This window comes from Hypomesus transpacificus, unplaced genomic scaffold, assembly GCF_021917145.1.
Source record: "Hypomesus transpacificus isolate Combined female unplaced genomic scaffold, fHypTra1 scaffold_211, whole genome shotgun sequence".
Taxonomy (NCBI): domain Eukaryota; kingdom Metazoa; phylum Chordata; class Actinopteri; order Osmeriformes; family Osmeridae; genus Hypomesus; species Hypomesus transpacificus.
Genome location: NW_025813750.1, coordinates 137,773 through 156,773, shown reverse-complemented (window position 1 = coordinate 156,773; position 19,001 = coordinate 137,773). Strand labels below are relative to the sequence as shown.

The 19,001-nt window shown below is 46.9% G+C and overlaps 12 non-coding genes across 12 annotated transcripts; 1 reads left to right on the top strand and 11 right to left on the bottom strand.

The window, feature by feature from the left end:
- Positions 1-9,734: 9,734 nt before the first annotated feature.
- Positions 9,735-9,816, top strand: trnal-uaa. Its single transcript has one exon. It is a non-coding gene; the product is annotated as a tRNA-Leu (tRNA).
- A 1,216-nt stretch (positions 9,817-11,032) lies between these two features.
- trnal-uaa lies at positions 11,033-11,114 on the bottom strand. Its single transcript has one exon. It is a non-coding gene; the product is annotated as a tRNA-Leu (tRNA).
- Positions 11,115-11,808: 694 nt separating this feature from the next.
- trnal-uag lies at positions 11,809-11,890 on the bottom strand. The gene has a single exon. It is a non-coding gene; the product is annotated as a tRNA-Leu (tRNA).
- A 306-nt stretch (positions 11,891-12,196) lies between these two features.
- Positions 12,197-12,278, bottom strand: trnal-uaa. Its single transcript has one exon. It is a non-coding gene; the product is annotated as a tRNA-Leu (tRNA).
- Positions 12,279-13,182: 904 nt separating this feature from the next.
- trnag-ucc lies at positions 13,183-13,254 on the bottom strand. Its single transcript has one exon. It is a non-coding gene; the product is annotated as a tRNA-Gly (tRNA).
- A 713-nt stretch (positions 13,255-13,967) lies between these two features.
- On the bottom strand, positions 13,968-14,049 carry trnal-uag. The gene has a single exon. It is a non-coding gene; the product is annotated as a tRNA-Leu (tRNA).
- A 694-nt stretch (positions 14,050-14,743) lies between these two features.
- Positions 14,744-14,821, bottom strand: trnal-aag. The gene has a single exon. It is a non-coding gene; the product is annotated as a tRNA-Leu (tRNA).
- Positions 14,822-14,955: 134 nt separating this feature from the next.
- On the bottom strand, positions 14,956-15,027 carry trnag-ucc. The gene has a single exon. It is a non-coding gene; the product is annotated as a tRNA-Gly (tRNA).
- Positions 15,028-15,352: 325 nt separating this feature from the next.
- trnal-uaa lies at positions 15,353-15,434 on the bottom strand. The gene has a single exon. It is a non-coding gene; the product is annotated as a tRNA-Leu (tRNA).
- Positions 15,435-15,740: 306 nt separating this feature from the next.
- Positions 15,741-15,822, bottom strand: trnal-uag. The gene has a single exon. It is a non-coding gene; the product is annotated as a tRNA-Leu (tRNA).
- A 2,653-nt stretch (positions 15,823-18,475) lies between these two features.
- Positions 18,476-18,557, bottom strand: trnal-aag. Its single transcript has one exon. It is a non-coding gene; the product is annotated as a tRNA-Leu (tRNA).
- Positions 18,558-18,684: 127 nt separating this feature from the next.
- Positions 18,685-18,756, bottom strand: trnag-ucc. Its single transcript has one exon. It is a non-coding gene; the product is annotated as a tRNA-Gly (tRNA).
- Positions 18,757-19,001: the final 245 nt, after the last annotated feature.

The window sequence follows — 19,001 nt, the reverse complement described above, 5'->3', positions numbered from 1 at the left end:
AAAAATATTTTTTTCAAAATTGAAAGTCAACAAAAAGAGAGAGAGAGAGAGAGGCATAGCAGGATGGGGAGAGGGAGAGAGAGGCACAGAGTAAGAGGCGCTCATCACTTGACCAAAAAAAGTTTGCAATCCAAAAATGTGAACCATCGCGCTCCGGATCGAGATTACCTGTACATCCCGACCAGAATAGACAGAGCAGGTGCGAAGGCCCCCGAATCGCTACCGGTTTCGTCCGTACAAGGCTGGGACTCGTCAGGCGATTAGCCAAATGAAAGAGGGAAGCAGGTAAATCGGGCCGTCCTACGACTACAGATCAACAGAGGCCGCCTGGAAATGCGAAAATAATTCAAGGGCGCATCCCTTGCCTCCCAGGTGGCCTCCAGTGGTCTACCAAAATCGGTAATCATACTTAACAAAGCTAGGGAAAAGATTTGAGAAGGAGCGAGAGAGAGAGAGAGAGAGGGGGGGGAGGCAGAGGAGAGAGAGGGATGGGGGGGAGACAACAGTATATACCTGGATGGATGGACCGTGGTAATCTGGAATGAAAATACAGTGGCATTAAGTTCAGTGGGAAAGAGACACACAGAGGGGGTGTGTGTGTTTGTGAGAAGTGTTGTATGATGGGTGTACAGAAGTGAAGTAGGAGTGGACAAGAGAGTTAAGGGGTCACGAAGGAGCATGCTGAGAGGTGGTTAAGTTTTAAGAATAAACAAGACTGTAGGGGTTGGAATAGGTAGAGGTCAGAGGTCAATAGAGGCCCGGTTAAGTTTAGGCATCGGGGGCGGGGTTGTGGAACAACCTTCCTTAATTGAGATGGGTAATTTGTTCCAAAGAAGAGGTGCTCTATATGAGAACGCCCTACCTCCAGCAGTTTTTTTCTTAACTTTGGGTATTACCAGATAGCCAGCATTTTGAGATCTTAGAGTCCTTGTGGGGCAATAGGGTGCAAGGAGACCAGAGAGGTACAGTGGTGCCAATCCATGCGGAGATTTGTAAGTTAGTAGTAGAACTTTGAAATCAGCTCTGGCTTGGATAGGGAGCCAGTGTAAAGAGATAAGAGTCGATGTTATATGATCAAACTTTCTAGTTTTAGTCAATAGTCTAGCAGCAGCATTTTGCACCCGCTGTAAGTTTTTTAGGTAGGTAATTGGGAGGCCAGAGAACAACACATTGCAGTAGTCCAATCGGGACGTAACAAAAGCATGTATTAGTTTTTCAGCATCATCCTTTGAGAGGAATTTTCGTATTTTGGCAATATTACGTAGATGGAAAAATGCTGTTCTGGTGATTTGCTTAATATGGTACTCAAACGAAAGGTCTGGGTCCATTGTGACTCCCAGATTTTTTACCAGCTGGCTTTGAGATACTTTGACGCCGTCTAAGTCTAAGGTTAGATGGGATAAATTATTTCGGTGTTTTTTCGGACCAAAAATTTGAACCTCGGTTTTATCCGAATTAAGAAGAAGGAAATTTGCAGTCATCCAAGTTTTCAACCCGGAAACACAGGTTTCCATAGCATGTGGAAATTCTCCCGGCTTTATAGACATGTATAGCTGAGTATCATCTGCATAGCAGTGAAAATCTACCCCAAAACTTCTAATTATGTTTCCTAAAGGCAACATATAGAGTGAAAATAACAGAGGGCCTAAAACTGAACCCTGTGGTACTCCGTATTTTACAATGGAGCTCCTGGATGAGCAACCATCATAGTGGACATATTGTGATCTATCAGATAGATACGATCTGAACCACTGAAGTGAAGTACCAGAAATCCCAACATAGTTCTCCACACGTTCCAGGAGAATCTCATGATCTACAGTGTCAAAAGCTGCACTTAGGTCTAGAAGAACAAGGACAGAGCTAAAGCCCGCGTCAGAGGCTAATAATAGATCATTGACTACCTTGGCTAATGCAGTTTCAGTGCTGTGGTGAAGACGAAATCCAGACTGGAGAGGTTCATAGAGCTGATTTGAGGAGAGGTGCTCAGTGAGCTGTTTTGCCACAGCTTTTTCCAAAATTTTGGAGAGAGATGGCAAATTTGAAATGGGCCTGTAATTGCTAAGACAACCTGGGTCCAGGTTTGGTTTTTTAAGAAGGGGCTTGATAATAGCTTGTTTGAAATCGTCAGGGACTTGTCCAGTTACAATAGATTCATTAATAATACTAAGCATGGGCGGTCCAATAATATGGAGAAGTTCCCTACAAAGTTTGGCAGGGAGGGGATCAAGAAGGCAGCTAGTGGGTTTCGAGGAATCTATCAGCTTGATGAATGCTTCCATAGAAATAGGGTTAAAGTGAGTGAGAGTCTCAACATGCAGAATGCTGGGTACAGAGGGAAAATCAGTGTTGATGGCCACTCCTCCAGGACTAGTCTGTAGTTTGTCCCTTATTGCATAGTTTGGGTAGGGTTAAAAGAAAAACTGGATGGTCTTAAAGAGCACGGGCCTATTATTACTGTGTTGTTAAGCTAATTGAAATTGAAATGAAAAGGGTAGAAATGCAAATGGATGTGTTGTAGAATCATGCGTTTGTTTTTTAACAGGTGCTGTGTGGTGCTGGATGAGTGGATGGTGTTGTGGATTTCAGGATCAAGGTAAGTGTTGTTGAAATTACTTTTTTAATGTGTAAATCTATGTGTGTGCAGGTAAGTATGTGTGAGTGTTTTTTACAGGTGCTGTGTAGCAATGAATAAGTGGAGGGTGCTAAAGATGGAGATCAAGGTAAGTGTTGTTGCAATGTTTTTTAGTATGTGAGTCTATGTGTCTGTGTGGGGCTGTATGTGAATAAGTAAGAAGGTAAACTATGTGTGTGTGTTTATTCGAGCCTCTGTGTGAGGGTGTAGATGTATGTGTATGGACCTGATGTGTGTATGTGTGTGGGTCTTGTATAGTCAGTACCAGAATGAACTATACATCAACAGAATTGCCATGAAAAAATATGTATACACTTTATTTATTAAATTAAACTGGTCCTGTGTGAAAATAAGAGTTTTATGTTTTCTCATTCAGTCCCAGGGGTGTAATTGTGTTCAGCTGTGTGATCCATTTTATTTCGGCATGCTTCCGCTGTCCACTGGACCACCCGGACCCCGACTCCACACCAGATATGATGAGGTGAGTGACGGGGTGCTTCTGGAAGTGTGTGACCAGTGTTGTTTGTAGGTGTGCCCGTGAGATGTTGTTCAGGTGTTGTTTCAGCCTAATGTCTATTGAAGCTCCGGTTTCTCCTACGTAGTGTTTATGGCAGAGGGTGCAGGTGATGATGTAAACCACAATGGAGGTTTGTAGGGTGAAGCTGTCCGGGACTGGAGCCGATGTGTGGCTATGGGGGTTTGTAATGAATTTCCTGTTCTTGTAGTGCAGTGTGTGAGGTTTGGTTATTGGAGGGGGCATATTGCTGAATTTGGTATGTATGAGAATATCCTTAAAACTTTTATTTTTTCTATATGCGGAGATGATCCTATATGGTTTAAGTGGAGGGTATGTGTGTTGAGCTGTGGTGAAGTTGTGTTTGAATGCATGTTGCAGTGGGCGTTTTCTATGTGAGAATGTCGTAACTAAGGGAATTATGATTTTAGGTGGGTCTAGGTCAGTGCCGGTTGTGTGTGGGGTAGCCGGGGCGGTGGGAGGAAAGGAAGGGTTAAAGGGGGGGGGGTGATTCCGGGATGGGGTTAAAGGGCGGGTCCGCGGAGATGTTAAAGGGGGAGTTAGGGTTGGGCGTGGGGTCGGGGAGGTTGGGATTAGGGTTAAAAGTCAGGTTGGGTCTACCTATGGTATTAAAAGGAGGGGGGGTGGGGTTACAGGGAGGGTTGGGGTTAGGCGCGGGATCCGAGGTGTTGTGGTTAGGGTAGGGAACAGGTTGGGTATAGTTTTGGGAGGGGGAGGAGTGGGGCTAAGGGGAGGGTGGGGTTGGTGACTATGACTGCGGGTGGAATTAAAGATGGGGTAGTAGCGGGGTGTTGGGTGGGGTACTGTAGCAGGGCCCTGGGAAAGTTTAGGGTTAGGAGGGGGGTTGGGGGAGGATACAGGATGCAAACCCGGTGTAGGGTAAGGGAGAGGATTTGGGGGGGAGGGGAGGGACAGGAGGGGGAGGGACTCTGCTGCAGGTTGTGTGTGTACTGTTGGCTGTATTTGAAATGTCTGACGTGTGTGTTGTGTGTGTGTGTTGGTAGTGTGTGTGTCGTTGTTTGTTGTGTTGGATGTGTGTGCGGGCTGAGTGGGAGAGAGAGCTGCCAAAGTGTCGTTTTTGATGGTGCGCAGAAACCTCTTGGAATATCCCCTTTGCCTGAGTGAGTGAAAGTGTTTGAATGGCTATGTGTAAATCGTCTTTGTGAGACGATATTCTATGAAACCGGATGATCTGTGATTTGACGATACCTTTAAATGTGTGCTTGGGGTGATAACTATGTTTATGTAGTAGTGCGTGTGTGTCTGTGGGTTTGAAATATACGCGTGTCTGAAGTGTCTTATGTGTTGCGTTTATCGTGTGAAAATAAACTGTGGTGTCCAAAAAGTGAATCTGTTGTGGGTCAATGATGTATTTCACCATGATGGATGGATGGTGTGAGTTAAGTATGTGTATGAACTCCGTAAAGTGTTTGATGTCGTGTGGCCATGCTCCTATGATATCGTCTAAAAACCTGAAGTAGAATGATGGTTGCAGTGGACACTTTGACAGTGCTTCTCTCTCCCACTCATCCATGTAAATGTTAGCATATGCGGGGGCAAACTTTTTTCCCATAGCCGTTCCCATTATTTGCAAGTAATGTTTATTGTTAAATAAGAAATCATTATTGTCTAAGCTAATTTGTAATAACTGTAAAATGTCCTGGTCCGGTCTATTGTTGTCTGGGTGCTTTTGAAATAGGGACTTGACAGCCTGTACACCCATTGTGGTGTTAATGTTGGTGTACAGGCTGTCAACATCGATGGGAAAGATGTGTGTGTGGGAGGGAACGGCAATGGTTTTGAGCTTCTCTAAAAAGTGATATGTGTCTTTAAGATAGCTAGGGTGATGGGTGGATAAAGGGTTGATGTAGTAGTCGATGTATTCCGAGATGTTGTAAGATTCGCTGTTACAATCCGATACTATGGGTCTGCCAGGAGGAACTTCAAAGGGGATGGTCCAGGTGTCCGGTTCTTTATGGATCTTGGGGAGTAAGTAAAAGAGTCTTTGTCGTGGTGTGTCAGGTCCGTATAAGTAGTCCCGTTGCTTGGCTGTGATGTGACGTCTGTCGTAGAGTGATTTGATGATGGTCCTGAGTTTCACCTGTGTCTGTGGTTGTATGCTGTCCGGTATGCTTTTATAATGTATGCTGTTGTTTAATTGCCTATTTGCTTCAAAAATGCATTGGTAGTTATCTAAAATGACTATCTTGGATCCTTTGTCCGCTGGTTTGATGACTATGTGTGGGTTGTTGTAAGTGTTTGTAGTGATTCTTGGAGTGTGGTGGTGAGGTTGTCCTGTCTGTCCGTCTGTGTGTTGTGGTCTCGTAGTGTCCTTCTGTCCGTCTTGATAAGGGTCCTGATGTGATGGGGGAGGGATTGATAAATGGCAGGTGGTTGTCACTAACAGTGTAGTCAAAATAGTCTAGTATTTTAAGTTGTCTATGGTATTTGTGTATATCCCTTTGAAGTTCCTCCTGGTCAAAAGTGGTGGGGCGGGGCACAAAGGTGAGGCCTCTCTCCAGTAGTGCTACTTGTGTTTGTGATGGGTGAAATGTTTTAGATAAATTCAAAATGTTAGAGTTGGTTGATAGTGGTGCATGAGGGGGCTGGGGGGCGGGGAGGTAGGTGCGTGTGTTGTTGATAAATGTGTGGTGATGTTAAAGGTGTCTGGGTTGTGAGTAGGAGTGATTATAAATTTAACTGTGCACACCAGTGTGAAAATATTGCCGCTGCTGTTTCCGATGTCCAGTGAATAGTGTCCCTAGTGGTGTAGAATGTGTCATGAGGTATTTCGAGGAGTGTGGGTAGATGTGTGCTAATATATCCATTTATTATCTTAATGTTTTGTTTCTGTTGTGGGGGGAGGAGTGGCGAGTTGTTTATGATGGGGACATAGATGGTGGCGTTGGGGAAAGTGCTCTTGGCTTCCCTGTACATGTTAGCTAACTGTTTGCGTGATGTCTGGTATGGGTCGAGGTCCTTATTGTTGAGACCCACCGAGTGGACCACCACCTCTGTGTGTGGGTGTACGTTTGTTTTTTCCAAGACTTTTTGGAAATGGTTGAAGGTGGCCCCAGGGTAGCTATCCACCTGTGCCCTAGGGTTCTGGAAAGGGGGGATTCTGTTTAGATTGGAATCCCCAATGAATAGGTGGGACTTCATGCCTTTGATAGTCCAGTCCGCCACCTTGCGCGTAGGATGGTTGAAATTGTTTATGGGTGTGTTGGGAGGTGGTTTGGCCTTGTGATGGGAGCTGAGAGGTGTGTGATGGCTGTAGGGATGTGTGTGCTAAGGCGCCAAGTCGTGGAGAGTCCCCCACAGGCCCCTTGGTAGGGTGGAAAGGGGAGGGCTCAGAGCAGGCTTTTTCCAAAAGTGATTTGCCTTTTAGGTGCCCTTTCATCATGTTAGCCTGCAATGAGGGCCTGTTTTTTTGGGGACTCTCCTGCTCGGCGCCTGGGGGAGGGGGAAAAAGGAAGGGGTTAATGGGTGTTTCATAATGTCTGGGCCAGGTTTTTGAGGAATGGGGGAGACTAATGAGGGGGAATCTCGGTGACCTACAGGGGAGGGGAAGCTTGACTCTGTGGAGAAAGCTCCCCGTGTATGTGTATGTGTGTTGGAGGGGAAGTGGGTTTGTTTTTTGAAGTGGGACTGAGTGAGGGACTTGGTGGCTAATGTAGGGGGAGTCCTGAGTGTGGTGGCCCGAAGGGGGATCTGGGATGTACGTGGGCCTAAGTTGAGTGTATACTTGTATGCGTGAGTGACTCTGGGGAGGAGTGGGAATTCTGGAGATGTTACAGTTTTTATCGATTGCTAACACACAAAAATAGGAATATATGACACAATCACCACAACTTGTAACTCATGTGCCAACTCTTTTAACCAATTCTGCTGAACTATAAACACATTTTGCTGCTTTAGACACAAATTTCAATTGCGAGCCACACTTTCCTCAAAACACAACACACAATCCTCTTTATTTTTAACACTTCATCCATGCCAAAAGCTCCTTGTTTTCAGACAGAACACATTGTTATTCAATTAATAAAACTTCAATTTCCAAGGCTGTTGTGCAATTTATAATCAAGGTTTTAGCAATAGAAGGGACATAGGTGAGCTCCTGGTTTGGAGAGCAATGAACGACATGGAAGCACAAGCATTACAGAGAGGCAGAGGAGTAAGGGGAGGAGGCGGACGAGGAGGAGGAAGAGGTGGAAGGAGAGCAGTAATCACTGATGAAATTCGGGCCACAGTGGTCAACCATGTCGTGAACCATGGTTTGACCATGCAGGAGGCAGGCCAGAGGGTGCAACCAAATATTAGCCGCTACTCCGTTGCATCCATCATACGGACGTTCAGGAGAGAAAATAGATAAGAAATACTAGGCCTACTATGACAGAAAAACGGTTGTATTTTTGTATTTAGAGTATTTTCCATTGTTCTGTATTTGTACATTTTGCAGAACTGAAAGATTACCCTGGCGTGGTGGGAGGGAGCATACCTTCTCAGAAGCACAGGAAACAGCAATAGTCAACATGGTTGTGGCAAATAACGCATTAACCATAAGACAAATAAGGAATACAATAATCAATGACCAAGTCACATTCCCCAACATTCTCACAGTTGGCTAGGCTACAGTGGACCGTGTTCTGAGGCGGAACGCACTAAGAATGAAGCAGATATACAGAGTGCCGTTCAACAGAAACTCTGACGGAGTCAAAGATTTGCGCCATGACTATGTGCAAGTAAGTCTTACTCTATATATTCTTACAGCTGATTGCGTCCTATTACTGTAGCACTGACACATTAGTGGACTATATTGTAATCCAATTCAATGTTACAGTATTTTCAAGTGTTTTACAACAATGTGTAGGCCTATTTCTGATAACTACTGTAATATTGTCATGTTTGTTTCAGAGAGTTCTTGAGCTAGAGGCAGCTGAGGAGTCAAATACATTTATTTATATTGATGAGGCTGGTTTCAACCTCTCCAAAACAAGGCGCAGGGGCAGAAACATCATTGGACAACGCGCCATTATCAATGTCCCTGGCCAGCGGGGAGGGAATATCACTCTGTGTGCTGCCATAAACCACAACGGCATCCTCCATCACCACTCAATCATTGGCCCCTACAACACTGCCCGTCTCCTCATATTCCTGGACACACTCCACAACACACTTATTCCACCCGACCAAATAGTCCATGCAGAGCAGCCCAGGTATGTTGTTATCTGGGACAATGTAAGTTTCCACCGGGCTGCTCTGATGATTGGTTCACCAACCACCCACGGTTTTTGGTGCTTCCCCTCCCACCATACTCTCCATTTCTAAACGCAATAGAGGAGTTTTTTTCTGCCTGGAGATGGAAGGTATACGAACGCAATCCGCAGGCGCAGATGCCCCTGATACAGGCCATGGAGGAGGCATGTGGCAATATAGCCCTGAGGCCTTTCAGGGCTGGATTCGCCACACCAGGCGTTACTTTCCCCGCTGTCTGGCCAGAGAGAACATAGCCTGTGATGTTGATGAGGTCCTCTGGCCAGACAGGATCCGAAAACAGGACGCAGCCTAATTATTTTGTCCTCCTTTTTTACAGTGTTTTACAGTATATATATTTTTTTATTTTACTTTTCTTCTTTGTTGTTGACTGTACTGGCCTATTCTTTATTTCACTTTTGAAACAAATAAATATTTTTGTTACTGTATATTTGTGTGTTGTTTCATATTGGAGTAAAAACATTTTACAGTATAACAATATGTACTAAGCCTAAGTAAGCCTATGGTATCACTGAACATGAAAAGGCAAAATGCTCCTGATAAGGCCTTCATACATGGTGTTTTCCCATTCATCGTAGTGTTTTCAATTGAGTACATCAGTGTTCAATCGATGCTTGAAAAGTCTACTCAAATAATAGTATGTGTTTGTTGTATGAAACCAAAATACCATTTTGAGGTGACATAACATTGTTTTGAAACCAAAGTAGCATTTTGCAGGAGTTATGAAGTTTTTTGAATTTTGTGTGAGTGGTTTTGGGGTTTGTGTTTAGAGTTTTGAGAAATCGGGGTAGGCTTTCAAAAAATGTGTGTTAGCAATCGATAAAAACTGTAATGTGTTGAGAAGTGGAGTGTCTGTGGTGTGTTGTTCTGTTGGTGTTGCTATGTGTGTGCTAATTATTTCTTTTGTTCGTGTGTTTGTAGGTGACTGAAAAGGCGATGAGGCTGGCAAGGTGGCGGACTGGACAAAAGAGAGGGTAAAAAAGGGGTTGGGGGGTGGCGGGGGTGGAGTGGGGGGTGGCGGGGAGTGAGAAGGGAGTGTGGGGGGGTGTTAGGGGAGGGGTTGAGAGGGATCGCCCACAACAGCCTCCATGATCGCACAGCATTTCGAGCCATGGTTCGACTTTTCACACCACCTACTGACGTCCAACTAGTGACAGATTGCCCCAAAGCAACGTCACGTCAGTAAGTGGGTTTGAAAAGGTGAGCTGTGTTTCGACATGTTGTGCGGTCGTTGATATCGATCAGTATCGATCAGTTTTGGGAAAAGCTCGGGTGGCCAACGGCTGACAACGGGGTAGCTTGGCCGAGCGGTCCAAGGCGCTGGATTTAAGCTCCAGTCTCTCTGGAGGCGTGGGTTCGAATCCCACCACTGCCACTTTTGTAGGGTGCTAGCGCCGTCTCCTTGCTTTCACGTCAGTAAGTGGGTTTGAAAGGTGAACTGTGCCTCGTTGTGTTTTTGTTGCTGCTTTCTTGGGGCATCGTAGGTATAGTGGCTACATCACCAGACAATACAAACCATGAAGAGGCATTTCGTCTCTTGTCACGGTCGAACACATCCAGATTAGGCCAAGTGTTCCAAACTCGCCAGAAGTATAAACCAGGTTTGGGTTAATCTATTACTAGTTCAGTACAGATACGTTTTGGGAAAAGCTCGGGTGGCCAACGGCTGACAACGGGTTAGCTTGGCGGAGCGGTCCAAGGCGCTGGATTTAGGCTCCAGTCTCTCTGGAGGCGTGGGTTCGAATCCCACCAGAGCCACTTTTGTAGGGTGCTAACGCCGTCTCCTTGCTTTCACGTCAGTAAGTGGGTTTGAAAGGTGAACTGTGGCTCGACGTGTTGTGTTTTCGTTGATGCTCTCTTGGGGCATCGTAGGTATAGTGGCTACATCACCAGACAATACAAACCTCTATTGGCAACCCGAGCTTCTCCCAAAACGTATCTGTACTGAACTAGTAATAGATTAACCCAAACCTGGTTTATACTTCTGGCGAGTTTGGAACACTTGGCCTAATCTGGATGTGTTCGACCGTGACAAGAGACGAAATGCCTCTTCATGGTTTGTATTGTCTGGTGATGTAGCCACTATACCTACGATGCCCCAAGAAAGCATCAACGAAAACACAACACGTCGAGCCACAGCTCACCTTTTCAAACCCACTTACTGACGTGAAAGCAACGAGACGGCGTTAGCACCCTACAAAAGTGGCTCTGGTGGGATTCGAACCCACGCCTCCAGAGAGACTGGAGCCTAAATCCAGCGCCTTGGACCGCTCCGCCAAGCTACCCCGTTGTCAGCCGTTGGCCACCCGAGCTTTTCCCAAAACGTATCTGTACTGAACTAGTAATAGATTAATCCAAACCTGGTTTATACTTCTGGCGAGTTTGGAACACTTGGCCTAATCTGGATGTGTTCGACCGTGACAAGAGACGAAATGCCTCTTCATGGTTTGTATTGTCTGGTGATGTAGCCACTATACCTACGATGCCCCAAGAAAGCAGCAACAAAAACACAACACGTCGAGGCACAGTTCACCTTTCAAACCCACTTACTGACGTGAAAGCAAGGAGACGGCGCTAGCACCCTAAAAAAGTGGCAGTGGTGGGATTTGAACCCACGCCTCCAGAGAGACTGGAGCTTAAATCCAGCGCCTTGGACCGCTCGGCCAAGCTACCCCGTTGTCAGCCGTTGGCCACCCAAGCTTTACCCAAAACTGATCGATACTGAACTAGTAACAGATTTCCCCAAACCTGGTTAATGCTTCTGTCGAGTTTGGAACACTTGGCCTAATCTGGATGTGTTCGACCGTCACAGGAGACGAAATGCCTCTTCACGGTTTGTATTGTATGCGGATGGAGCCACTATACCTACGATGCCCCAAGAAAGCATCAACGAAAACACAACACGTCGAGCCACAGTTCACCTTTCAAACCCACTTACTGACGTGAAAGCAACGAGACGGCGTTAGCACCCTACAATAGTGGCTCTGGTGGGATTCGAACCCACGCCTCCAGAGAGACTGGAGCCTAAATCCAGCGCCTTGGACCGCTCCGCCAAGCTACCCCGTTGTCAGCCGTTGGCCACCCGAGCTTTTCCCAAAACGTATCTGTACTGAACTAGTAATGGATTAACCCAAACCTGGTTTATACTTCTGGCGAGTTTGGAACACTTGACCTAATCTGGATGTGTTCGACCGTGACAAGAGACGAAATGCCTCTTCATGGTTTGTATTGTCTGGTGATGTAGCCACTATACCTACGATGCCCCAAGAAAGCATCAACGAAAACACAACAAGTCGAGCCACAGTTCACCTTTCAAACCCACTTACTGACGTGAAAGCAAGGAGACGGCGTTAGCACCCTGCAAAATTGGCAGCGGTGGGATTCGAACCCACGCCTCCGGAGAGACTGGAGCCTAAATCCAGCGCCTTGGACCGCTCGGCCACGCTACCCCGTTGTCAGCTGTTGGCAACCCGAGCTTCTCCCAAAACTTATCTGTACTGAACTAGTAATAGATTGCCCCAAACCTGGTTTATACTTCTGGCGAGTTTGGAACACTTGGCCTAATCTGGATGTGTTCGACCGTGACAAGAGACGAAATGCCTCTTCATGGTTTGTATTGTCTGGTGATGTAGCCACTATACCTACGATGCCCCAAGAAAGCAGCAACAAAAACACAACACGTCGAGGCACAGTTCACCTTTCAAACCCACTTACTGACGTGAAAGCAAGGAGACGGCGCTAGCACCCTACAAAAGTGGCAGTGGTGGGATTCGAACCCACGCCTCCAGAGAGACTGGAGCTTAAATCCAGCGCCTTGGACCGCTCGGCCAAGCTACCCCGTTGTCAGCCGTTGGCCACCCGAGCTTTTCCCAAAACTGATCGATACTGAACTAGTAACAGATTTCCCCAAACCTGGTTAATGCTTCTGTCGAGTTTGGAACACTTGGCCTAATCTGGATGTGTTCGACCGTCACAGGAGACGAAATGCCTCTTCACGGTTTGTATTGTATGCGGATGGAGCCACTATACCTACGATGCCCCAAGAAAGCAGCAGCGAAAACACAACACGTCGAGGCACAGTTCACCTTTCAAACCCACTTACTGACGTGAAAGCAAGGAGACGGCGTTAGCACCCTACAAAAGTGGCAGTGGTGGGATTCAAACCCACGCCTCCAGAGAGACTAGAGCTTAAATCCAGCGCCTTGGACCGCTTGGCCAAGCTACCCCGTTGTCAGCCGTTGGCCACCCGAGCTTTTCCCAAAACTGATCGATATTGAACTAGTAACAGATTTCCCCAAACCTGGTTAATGCTTCTGTCGAGTTTGGAACACTTGGCCTAATCTGGATGTGTTCGACCGTCACAGGAGACGAAATGCCTCTTCACGGTTTGTATTGTATGCGGATGGAGCCACTATACCTACGATGCCCCAAGAAAGCATCAACAAAAACACAACACATCGAGCCACAGTTCACCTTTCAAACCCACTTACTGACGTGAAAGCAAGGAGACGGCGTTAGCACCCTGCAAAACTGGCAGCGGTGGGATTCAAACCCACGCCTCCGGAGAGACTGGAGCCTAAATCCAGCGCCTTGGACCGCTTGGCCAAGCTACCCCGTAGTCAGCTGTTGGCCACCCGAGCTCAAACCGAAGCTGATCGATCGTCCAGGAGCTCACGTGACTATATCTAATGCCCGCAAGCAGTGGAATGACACCAGATAAAACACATCTTTCTCAAGGTTCTGCATTGGCCGGGAATCGAACCCGGGTCAACTGCTTGGAAGGCAGCTATGCTTGCCACTATACCACCAATGCCCACGACATCCTCCATGATCGCACAGCATTTCGAGCCACGGTTCGACTTTTCACACCACCTACTGACGTCCAAATACTAATTGATTGCCCTAAAACTGGTTTATACTTCTGTCGAGTTTGGAACACTTGGCCTAATCCGGATGTGCTCGACCGTCACAAGAGACGAAATGCCTCTCACACTTCGTATTGTCTGGTGATGGAGCCACTATACCTACGATGCCCCAAGAAAGCAGCAGCGAAAACACAACACGTCGAGGCACAGTTCACCTTTCAAACCCACTTACTGACGTGAAAGCAAGGAGACGGCGTTAGCACCCTACAAAAGTGGCAGTGGTGGGATTCAAACCCACGCCTCCAGAGAGACTGGAGCTTAAATCCAGCACCTTGGACCGCTCGGCCAAGCTACCCCGTTGTCAGCCGTTGGCCACCTGAGCTTTTCACAAAACTGATCGATACTGAACTAGTAACAGATTTCCCCAAACCTGGTTAATGCTTCTGTCGAGTTTGGAACACTTGGCCTAATCTGGATGTGTTTGACCGTCACAGGAGACGAAATGCCTCTTCACGGTTTGTATTGTATGCGGATGGAGCCACTATACCTACGATGCCCCAAGAAAGCATCAACGAAAACACAACACGTCGAGCCACAGTTCACCTTTCAAACCCACTTACTGACGTGAAAGCAACGAGACGGCGTTAGCACCCTGCAAAACTGGCAGCGGTGGGATTCGAACCCACGCCTCCAGAAAGACTGGAGCCTAAATCCAGCGCCTTGGACCGCTCGGCCACGCTACCCCGTTGTCAGCTGTTGGCAACCCGAGCTTCTCCCAAAACGTATCGGTACTGAACTAGTAATAGATTAACCCAAACCTGGTTTATACTTCTGGCGAGTTTGGAACACTTGGCCTAATCTGGATGTGTTCGACCGTGACAAGAGACGAAATGCCTCTTCATGGTTTGTATTGTCTGGTGATGTAGCCACTATACCTACGATGCCCCAAGAAAGCATCAACGAAAACACAACACGTCGAGCCACAGTTCACCTTTCAAACCCACTTACTGACGTGAAAGCAAGGAGACGGCGTTAGCACCCTACAAAAGTGGCAGTGGTGGGATTCAAACCCACGCCTCCAGAGAGACTGGAGCTTAAATCCAGCACCTTGGACCGCTCGGCCAAGCTACCCCGTTGTCAGCCGTTGGCCACCTGAGCTTTTCACAAAACTGATCGATACTGAACTAGTAACAGATTTCCCCAAACCTGGTTAATGCTTCTGTCGAGTTTGGAACACTTGGCCTAATCTGGATGTGTTTGACCGTCACAGGAGACGAAATGCCTCTTCACGGTTTGTATTGTATGCGGATGGAGCCACTATACCTACGATGCCCCAAGAAAGCATCAACGAAAACACAACACGTCGAGCCACAGTTCACCTTTCAAACCCACTTACTGACGTGAAAGCAACGAGACGGCGTTAGCACCCTACAAAAGTGGCTCTGGTGGGATTCGAACCCACGCCTCCAGAGAGACTGGAGCCTTTATCCAGCGCCTTGGACCGCTCGGCCACGCTACCCCCCCGTTGTCAGCTGTTGCCAGCCGAGCTCGAACCGAAGCTGATCGATCGTCCAGGAGCTCACGTGACTATATCTAATGCCCGCAAGCAGTGGAATGGCACCAGATAAAACACATCTTTCTCAAGGTTCTGCATTGGCCGGGAATCGAACCCGGGTCAACTGCTTGGAAGGCAGCTATGCTTGCCACTATACCACCAATGCCCACGACATCCTCCATGATTGCACAGCTTTTCGAGCCACGGTTCGATTTTTCACACCACCTACTGACGTCCAACTAGTAAGAGATTGCCATAAACCTGGTTTATACTTCTGTCGAGTTTGGAACACTTGGCCTAATCCGGATGTGCTCGACCGTCACAAGAGACGAAATGCCTCTCACACTTTGTATTGTCTGGTGATGGAGCCACTATACCTACGATGCCCCAAGAAAGCATCAACGAAAACACAACACGTCGAGCCACAGTTCACCTTTCAAACCCACTTACTGACATGAAAGCAACGAGACGGCGTTAGCACCCTACAAATGTGGCTCTGGTGGGATTCGAACCCACGCCTCCAGAGAGACTGGAGCTTAAATCCAGCGCCTTGGACCGCTCGGCCAAGCTACCCCGTTGTCAGCCGTTGGCCACCCGAGCTTTTCCCAAAACTGATCGAAACTGAACTAGTAACAGATTTCCCCAAACCTGGTTAATGCTTCTGTCGAGTTTGGAACACTTGGCCTAATCTGGATGTGTTCGACCGTCACAGGAGACGAAATGCCTCTTCACGGTTTGTATTGTATGCGGATGGAGCCACTATACCTACGATGCCCCAAGAAAGCATCAACGAAAACACGACACGTCGAGCCACAGTTCACCTTTCAAACCCACTTACTGACGTGAAAGCAACGAGACGGCGTTAGCACCCTGCAAAACTGGCAGCGGTGGAATTCGAACCCACGCCTCCAGAAAGACTGGAGCCTAAATCCAGCGCCTTGGACCGCTCGGCCACGCTACCCCGTTGTCAGCTGTTGGCAACCCGAGCTTCTCCCAAAACGTATCTGTACTGAACTAGTAATAGATTAACCCAAACCTGGTTTATACTTCTGGCGAGTTTGGAACACTTGGCCTAATCTGGATGTGTTCGACCGTGACAAGAGACGAAATGCCTCTTCATGGTTTGTATTGTCTGGTGATGTAGCCACTATACCTACGATGCCCCAAGAAAGCAGATCGTATCTATCTGATCACAATATGTCCACTATGATGGTTGCTCATCCAGGAGCTCCATTGTAAAATACGGAGTACCACAGGGTTCAGTTTTAGGCCCTCTGTTATTTTCACTCTATATGTTGCCTTTAGGAAACATAATTAGAAGTTTTGGGGTAGATTTTCACTGCTATGCAGATGATACTCAGCTATACATGTCTATAAAGCCGGGAGAATTTCCACATGCTATGGAAACCTGTGTTTCCGGGTTGAAAACTTGGATGACTGCAAATTTCCTTCTTCTTAATTCGGATAAAACCGAGGTTCAAATTTTTGGTCCGAAAAAACACCGAAATAATTTATCCCATCTAACCTTAGACTTAGACGGCGTCAAAGTATCTCAAAGCCAGCTGGTAAAAAATCTGGGAGTCACAATGGACCCAGACATTTCGTTTGAGTACCATATTAAGCAAATCACCAGAACAGCATTTTTCCATCTACGTAATATTGCCAAAATACGAAAATTCCTCTCAAAGGATGATGCTGAAAAACTAATACATGCTTTTGTTACGTCCCGATTGGACTACTGCAATGTGTTGTTCTCTGGCCTCCCAATTACCTTCCTAAAAAACTTACAGCGGGTGCAAAATGCTGCTGCTAGACTATTGACTAAAACTAGAAAGTTTGATCATATAACATCGACTCTTATCTCTTTACACTGGCTCCCTATCCAAGCCAGAGCTGATTTCAAAGTTCTACTACTAACTTACAAATCTCTGCATGGATTGGCACCACTGTACCTCTCCGGTCTCCTTGCACCCTATTGCCCCGCAAGGTCTCTAAGATCTCAAAATGCCGGCTATCTGGTAATACCCAAAGTTAAGAAAAAAACTGCTGGAGGTAGGGCGTTCTCATATAGAGCACCTCTTCTTTGGAACAAATTACCCATCTCAATTAAGGAAGCTGATACTGTCTCGACATTTAAAACTAGATTAAAAACGTTCTTGTTTAGTCAATTCTATGATTGTTAAAGGGAAGTATGTGTGTACTTTCTATGTAAACCTGGGATGTGTGCTTGCCTATGTGTGTATCACATGTAACTTTTAAATTTTAATTATAGCTTATGTTCACATTGCCCAGCTAGATGTTACAAATAAAGTAAACCTGTTACTGTATATTGTTAGTATTATTATTATTATAGTTCCGTTGCTGTATATTGTCACTGTTATAGTTTTTATTACTAGTTGGAGACAACGGGGGACTGGCTGTTTTCATCCTTATTCGTATAAGTATAACCTACTTTAGAGTTCTTTCCCCTGGAACAGATTTCATGTTCCAACTGAGGGGGGCTGTCGTTGTTTTGGTGTGTGGGGCTGCATCAAATACCCTTTTTGCTCTGTTAAATTGCTGCACTAGTCCACACTTGACCGGTGGGGATCTCATTCTATTTTGACTGTAACTGTTAGCTGCTCCTGGCATTCTCTAATCCCTGCTCTCCTCTCTGTCCCCCCCCCACACATTCCCTGTGGTGTGGGGGGTTTGAGCTGTCAGGACCTGCTTGGTCGTCGGTCTGCCAACGCTGAACCAGGTCGTCACCCGGAATCCAGTCTCCATGACGGCCAACAGCGAGTTTCCCGGTCCCATCCAACGTCTATAAAGCCGAACAATGGATTTTGGTGTTTCAAAACCCATTGACACTGTATGACTATGTTTAGCTTGTGTTCTGCTCCTCTCTCTTACCAACCGTCTCTGGAGGAGGGGATCCCTCTCTGAATTGCTCCTCCCAAGGTTTCTTCCATTTTTTCTCCCGGTGGGAGTTTTTCTGGGAGTTTTTCCTTGTCTTCCTTGAGGGTTTAGGTTGGTTGAGGGGCAGTTCTATGGGCGCATGTGAAGCCCTCTGTGACATGCTTGCGTGTAAAAAGGGCTATACAAATAAATTTGATTTGATTTGTAAGCAGCAACGAAAACACAACACGTCGTGGCACAGTTCACCTTTCAAACCCACTTACTGACGTGAAAGCAAGGAGACGGCGTTAACACCCTACAAAAGTGGCAGTGGTGGGATTCAAACCCACGCCTCCAGAGAGACTGGAGCTTAAATCCAGCACCTTGGACCGCTCGGCCAAGCTACCCCGTTGTCAGCCGTTGGCCACCCGAGCTTTTCCCAAAACTGATCGATACTGAACTAGTAACAGATTTCCCCAAACCTGGTTAATGCTTCTGTCGAGTTTGGAACACTTGGCCTAATCTGGATGTGTTCGACCGTCACAGGAGACGAAATGCCTCTTCACGGTTTGTATTGTATGCGGATGGAGCCACTATACCTACGATGCCCCAAGAAAGCATCAACGACAACACAACACAAAGGGTTAGGGTTACCCTAACACGTCGAGCCACAGTTCACCTTTCAAACCCACTTACTGACGTGAAAGCAATGAGACGCCGTTAGCACCCTACAAAAGTGGCAGCCGTGGGATTCGAACCCACGCCTCCGGAGAGACTGGAGCCTTAATCCAGCGCCTTGGACCGCTCGGCCACGCTACCCCGTTGTCAACTGTTGGCCAGCCGAGCTCCAACCGAAGCTGATCGATCGTCCAGGAGCTCACGTGACTAGTCTAATGCCTGCAAGCAGTGGAATGACACCAGATAAAACACATCTTTCTCAAGGTTCTGCATTGGCCGGGAATCGAACCCGGGTCAACTGCTTGGAAGGCAGCTATGCTTGCCACTATACCACCAATGCCCACGACATCCTCCATGATCGCACAGCATTTCGAGCCACGGTTCGACTTTTCACACCACCTACTGACGTCCAACTAGTAATTAATTGCCCTAAAACTGGTTTATACTTCTGTCGAGTTTGGAACACTTGGCCTAATCCGGATGTGCTCGACCGTCACAAGAGACGAAATGCCTCTCACACTTTGTATTGTCTGGTGATGGAGCCACTATACCTACGATGCCCCAAGAAAGCATCAACGACAACAC